Source organism: Ischnura elegans, chromosome 10 (assembly GCF_921293095.1).
Source record: "Ischnura elegans chromosome 10, ioIscEleg1.1, whole genome shotgun sequence".
Lineage (NCBI taxonomy): Eukaryota > Metazoa > Arthropoda > Insecta > Odonata > Coenagrionidae > Ischnura > Ischnura elegans.
In genome coordinates, this window is record NC_060255.1 from 95,643,325 (window position 1) to 95,649,658 (window position 6,334).

Genomic DNA, 6,334 nt, shown 5'->3' on the forward strand with positions numbered 1-6,334 from the left:
GCCCATAGATTTTCCCCGGAGTTTCCAGATGTATAGATTCGAGTTATCAGGGTTCTAATGTTGATCATATAACACTTCTAAAATGCTGAAAAATCTTAAAACTCACTACTTATAAAATTTCCCGGGGCAAGATCCCCGGTTTGCCCCCCCCCCAATATGTTTTGTGAGTCGGCATCCCTGCCCATGATTACCCGTTGATGTGTAAATTACAAGGAGTTCATTTGAAACATAATCACATATACAATAATATTGTATGTTCCACAAAGTTTTTAACAGTTTGATCCAGGTTTCGACACTGTACAGTACGCCATTCTCAAACCTTTTTGGAATGACGTAGTGTACACTTCCACCAAATATCGCCATCCACCCTAAATTAATTAGTCATTTATTCAGTGGGTACCTATCCAATCGAAGGGGTTAATACGATGGCCTCCCCCTTCGTGGACCCGGGCTCAAATCCCGACGGTGGCAGAGAATTTTCAGAGACTGCCTGATGGTTTTGTGGATGGCACTCCATGTGCAGTACTTCGTCCGTCGTATGGGACGTCAAGCCATGTTCCCCTTTGAACCTTTCGTTTAGAGCATCAGAGCCTTATGCTGACGCTGGGGTTCTCTTCACTCTTAGTACCCTTCCCTATCACGCACGAGTTCTTAGCTGACGTTTGCCTCCTTCAAAGTAGGCCTTCCGACTGTCCAGAAAAGTATGGTATAGCCATATTTACGCTGTGGAACAAGGTTATAAAACAATGCTTAATAAACAAAGCCATATAGCATTTTCAGACGTCCAGACTAGACTGCTACAAAGTTATGTAACATAGTTTTATAACATCTTTTAATCTTTACCGACAATGGTTTGGGAACATTTTACAGTTTTATATAACGTATTTTCGATGTCATAAAACGAAGTTATATAACTTTTTTGTTTTGTCAAAGTGGTTTTCCGAAAAAGTGTTATGTAACATGACGGTACAACTCTGATATATAACATCTTGATTCTGAAAACTGCATTTCATTGCAAAAAGTTATATAAGATGGTTTAGTAACATAGTTTAAATGCGTCTTACTGTTGCCGCGAGTATCACAGCTAATTTGGAAGTTCACGGACTGGGTGAGGTTGGGGGTTTTACTTTTGAATTTTATTAGAATTTGTAATATAAGCTGCTCTTCTTAATTATTTATTCATATTGACCTCTTTTGAAAATTGGGTGAAAAATGACGTTAAAACTGCCCCAGGATTTTTGACCAGTTGATTGCAACCTTTGATATTAAATCCGGGAAGAAGTTATTCTTTCATTGGTGGGAAATATGAACAGGAAACTTAGCGTTCTTAATTCGAACAAGATTAAGATTCCCATGGCAGATATTTCGTTACTACGGTGAACGCCTTACGCTTTATTTTTATTATGCACAAGGTACACCGATAAACAAGCTAATGTCGTTTTCATGAAATTTTCAAAGTTTCTCTTCCTTATTGTATCCAATCCGCCGATACCTAAAAAAACGTGGAATTTTGACACCTTATTATTTCAAACACCGTTTATAGTATCCAATAAGTGTTAGACTCCTGATATATGTTTTATTTGCGAGTTAAATCACCGCAAATAAAAAATAAAATATAGATGTACTTTTGACTTCACGATTGTCGTGCACCATTTATGAGAGTTACTCTAAACGATCGAAAAAAGACAGGTTACTTTGCCACTTACCTTCAAATAATTATTGTAATAATATCATAATAGTTTTATTTTAATGAACATTATGCTACCCTCGACGTAAAAAATAGGAAATTGTCACCAGAAAAATGTATGCATTTACAAACAGCATTTTATGTAGCATAAATTTGATTTTGCAATACCTCAGGTTCAGTGTTTTTTTTAAACACCTTATTTTGTCTTATTTTTTATATTTTATGGCGTCCAATCAATATTTGGATGGCCCTAGATAGCTGATGCCAGTGAAATATTTAATCGTGACATTTTAATGGGGCGCCATGTATTTTTTACGTATTTTTGTAATCGGGCGATATTTCACATTTTTTATCGGACCACCGTATTTCTCCAAATTTCAAAGCTTACTTTCGGATTCTCGATTCATTCAAATATCATGATATATTCCATATTTTTTTATCGCTCAATTGTCGAGAGGAGCACGGTGGATGGGTCGCGTCGCACAGTGGGCTAAAATCGAAAAAAGCTGGCCAAAACCTCAAAAACATTTTTTTTGAGATAGGAAGTAGAAACTTCGCATGAATATTCTCGAATAAATTGTACATAACTTTCCAAATTATTTCTTTCCTGTGTTTTCTCGTTAACAATATATGTGAGGTCAAAGTTGAACAAATTTAGCGAAAAACGACCAACTTTTTTTTCTGAAAATTGCCAAATTTATCCTCATGCAGTGGTTTCATGTATAGTTTTATCGACAAAAATGTTATACAATCTTAATTTACACTTCTTTTTCTTCCATTTGAAGGGTTTAAACGATTTTTTTCATCAATAACTATAGATATATAACAAAATGGCGGAGCCTGTTTTCAGCCCTTTTTTTAAATAAACGTAGAGGAAAAGTAGATATTACCACGGACTTCCGCCAAGTGACTGATAGCACGTCGTTCTATGAAGCTTCTACATAGTGGATCTAAAGTAAAACCTTATGCCAACTTGCAACTCCGAATTTTAAATAGTTTTTTCGAGCGTGTGGTCTACTCCGGTTCTAGCCGGGGGCGGCGGAGAGTACGGCGACGCGGCACGCGTGTGGATGCAATATGGTCTCATTCACTTTTATATGTAGATAATAGATATAATAGTGATAGAAAATAATCACCAGAAAGTGAATTTAATAAATATTGCTACGAATGACTCTTATTATGCAATCACTGGGTACTGCAAAAGATGCATTGAAAGGTTTCTTTCTTTGAGTGCATTCCATATACTACTACGGAGAATGGACTTAAATCGTGCGCTTAAAGTAGGGAAACGGACTCTTTTATTAACTCAAAAACTCTATTTCTAGGCAAGAGCCCTTGATGATCCATGGCCTCCACTTCTTAACCTCCCATACATATTTAAAGGTCTACCGAGAAGATACACGCCCAGTATCGCTTCCGCTGTTACCATCGTTACCGTGTTTCAAACTTCTTCCGGTAAAGGGCGTCTTTCAGTTCTAGAATCGCTAATATAGTCTCCAAAGAGACAGCATGGATGGGGCCCAATTCCATCTCATAGAAGGTTCGTTTCTGCTGCCACTTCGGTCGCATTTTAATCGGCTTTCAAAAATGTCCGCGGCACTGAGATTAGTGCAATTCGATCCACTTTATTCCAATATTTAACTAGTAACTTATACCTATAACTATTACCCGAGTAAAAACGGAATAATTCTGGTGTATAAAAGGTCTAATGTCCGATAATAAACGTGTATGCACAAGGAACCCGATAACGGGACCGTTATAGTTATTCCTTTCTCCACCAGGGTTAGGGTTTCTCGTTGATGACCGAAAAATGGCAGTGACCATGCAAACGGTGGCACTTCACTTATACTAAACGGGTAAAAGACATAGGCAACATATTAAGTAGTAGTATATGGGTAGTAGTTAAGTTAGTAACTGCGAGGAATAGCACTTAAGAGAATAACACATCATGTATATAAATTCTGCTTAACACTCCTAATCACACCTTATTTTTCCCTTAAAACTCGGATCACTTTGCTCGTCAGCGACGCTGGTGGCGATTTCTGTAAACCCATTTAAAGGCGCCGAGAGTGAGGACACGTTTATTTTATTTTCACACCACCGAATACAGATCATATTGGCCATTTTATATCGGGAGATTCAACAAATTTAACATTTAAATGTACACAAACAACCATGCCCTCGTCAGGGGAAATCTACCCAGGCGGGACACGAACCCGCGACCTCTTGTTTGGCAGGCAAGGACGTTACCCCGCCGCCACCGAGGTCGGCTAAGACGTTTAGAGGCAGTCTTGAGGCAGTCTCTTTTGTAATATACGTGATCGCGACCAGTACCGCAGCGAGGGGGGGGGGTTTGGGAAATAAAACCCCCCCCACCAGAGCTCAGAGAAATTTTTAAGTTTAATCCATTGTACTTAATTTGATTGATATTACTAATAGAATAGTGTAAGGATTAATAAAATATCCCTCAGAAAGCCGTAAAACTCACCATTTTCAACATATTCTTCAACTTTCAATTCATATATCGCACATACCGCTTATCCTGGAGGGTACACCATACCCCCACACATCCCGGTATTAGTTACACCTAAACCCCCCCAGCCTTAATTCCTAGCTGCGCCCCTGGTCGCGACTATAATCTCCATCACCCCTTTAAGAGCGCGGTTGCCTCTGCACCCACCTTCTCCCTGCTCCTTTCCCGCGCGCCTTGGACTCCCGCCGGGGCGCTGCTGAGGAGGCCGTGCACCGCTGCTGTCGCTGCGTGTGGTGCACGCGAGGGACGGAGCACCACTGCTGCTCCTCAGGGAGGGTGGCTGGGCCGCCGCCCGTTGGCCCACCAGCCAATGAGCGGCGGGCGCGCGTTCGTTATCAAGATGCCTCCTTCCACGGCGATTTGGTGCCGCGATGATGGCCCGATCGGCGAGGAAATCAATTCACTTAGCCGTCCCAAAGTGCCCACATCCTCCGGCCGTGGACACCGACTGCTGATTTCGTCGCTGCAGCCAGCCGAGAGCACATCGACTCTCTCTCCACGCGCGATTATCAAAAAGGCAAAAGGTGCAGCTGCAGCCATACACCCCCTCACCTTACCCTCCACAAGATTTAGTTGGAGGTCTGCCAGTGTCGGGCCTTGCCAAGACACTGCCTCAAGTTACAATTCATGTAAAAACAATCTAACTGTTCTACACTTATTATTATTATTATTAAAATATTCTACCGATTAAGGCAGGTTACCATGGAGTACTTAAGAAGAATTCTGGGAGCCTCCCCTTCCTTTACGCACTTCCCTCTTAAATTATGATACGGACCCCGAGGATCTTGTCCACCTCGCTGCCACCTACGCGATTCCATCCGAGGGTTATTCGATCAAACTGCATGTTTTCAGGGAAGAGATAGTTGGTAGGGTTTCCCACTTCCATTCCAACAGTGTTTTTTTACGTGACAAGGTCATTTTTCATCACAAATTTACCGTAATAATGATCGAGAAAAGTACGGAGATCGGAACCGCCATAATTATGTAATGAGGCCATGAGCAAAGACCTCTCAGAGACGCTCCTGAGATGTCTCACTTGTATCATAGAGTAAGTATATATAGAGGGCTCACCGCACGTACAAAAATCGTATACAGTTTTGGTGTAGTTCTGGAACAATTAATCAGATGGCGAGGAACAATGTTTTGCGATTTTTTGAATTTGCTCGTTCCACAAGTCTAAAAATATATTCTGAAGCAGAAAGGGTCGCTACGCTTAGTGGAGACAATAGTAATTCGATTTTGTTTATAACAATTGTTGTAAAAAATATTTCCTCGAATTTCGGCTAGTAACTTAACTTTTCCGAGTTTATATAATAATCCATTTGCCGGCAGACTGTTCTTATTATTAAATTGAAACTTACAGGAAATGTTTATTGTACATATTTTTCTATGCTGGTAAACTTTAATTTGTTCATAACTCAGATTCAACGTTGTTATGTGTGTTTATATATCTTTTGGACCAAACATCTGAAATTTTGTAGGGTAAAAATCAATCGCCTGCTAACTTTCGTATCTTACGATATAGGTCCATACATGCTGCGTATGAAATTTGGATAAAACTATAAATTTATTTTTGGTGAAAAAATTGTAAAGAAAGAAAGAATATACTTACTCTATGCTTGTACCTCTCATGTGTCATGAGACACGTCAGAGACTTTCCTGAGATGTCTCATGTGACATCTCCGAGACAATTTTTTTGGACATAGTGATATCTCGAGGAAGTCTCCGTAGGTCTCATGAATATCTCTGACAAGGATAGTGTAACAAAAGTGGGTCTCAGATTTCAACCAAATATTTTAGTGTTGCAATCCATCGGGGGCTTTCTACGAATCACCCCCACATGGGATTATATAACCAATAGTTTAAACAAAAAACGCAGTTAAAAATTTACAGGTTCATGTGGGATGATTCATGGACAGCCCCCGATGGATTACAACAAGACAAAGTTTGAAGGCCGATTTACACGGGGCACGGAATTGCGCAGGTTAAAACAGCATTAATTTCTAAAATGGGGTGGAATTGCGCGAATGCATGAACGAAATTAGAACATTGACTATTTTGCCATCTCACGTCCACGCATTCTCGCATGTTTTCTAGCAATTCACCGCTTTACA

The 6,334-nt window shown here is 40.1% G+C and overlaps 1 protein-coding gene across 1 annotated transcript in view; it reads right to left on the reverse strand.

The window, feature by feature from the left end:
* The window catches only part of LOC124167294 (sodium-coupled monocarboxylate transporter 1-like), a 35,570-nt gene extending 31,121 nt beyond the window's left edge, over window positions 1-4,449 (reverse strand). The window contains exon 1 of the mRNA XM_046545231.1: window positions 4,368-4,449. The gene's annotated coding sequence lies outside the window, so the exon portion shown is untranslated. The remainder of the gene's footprint in view (window positions 1-4,367) is intronic.
* Between the last annotated feature and the right edge of the window lie 1,885 nt (window positions 4,450-6,334).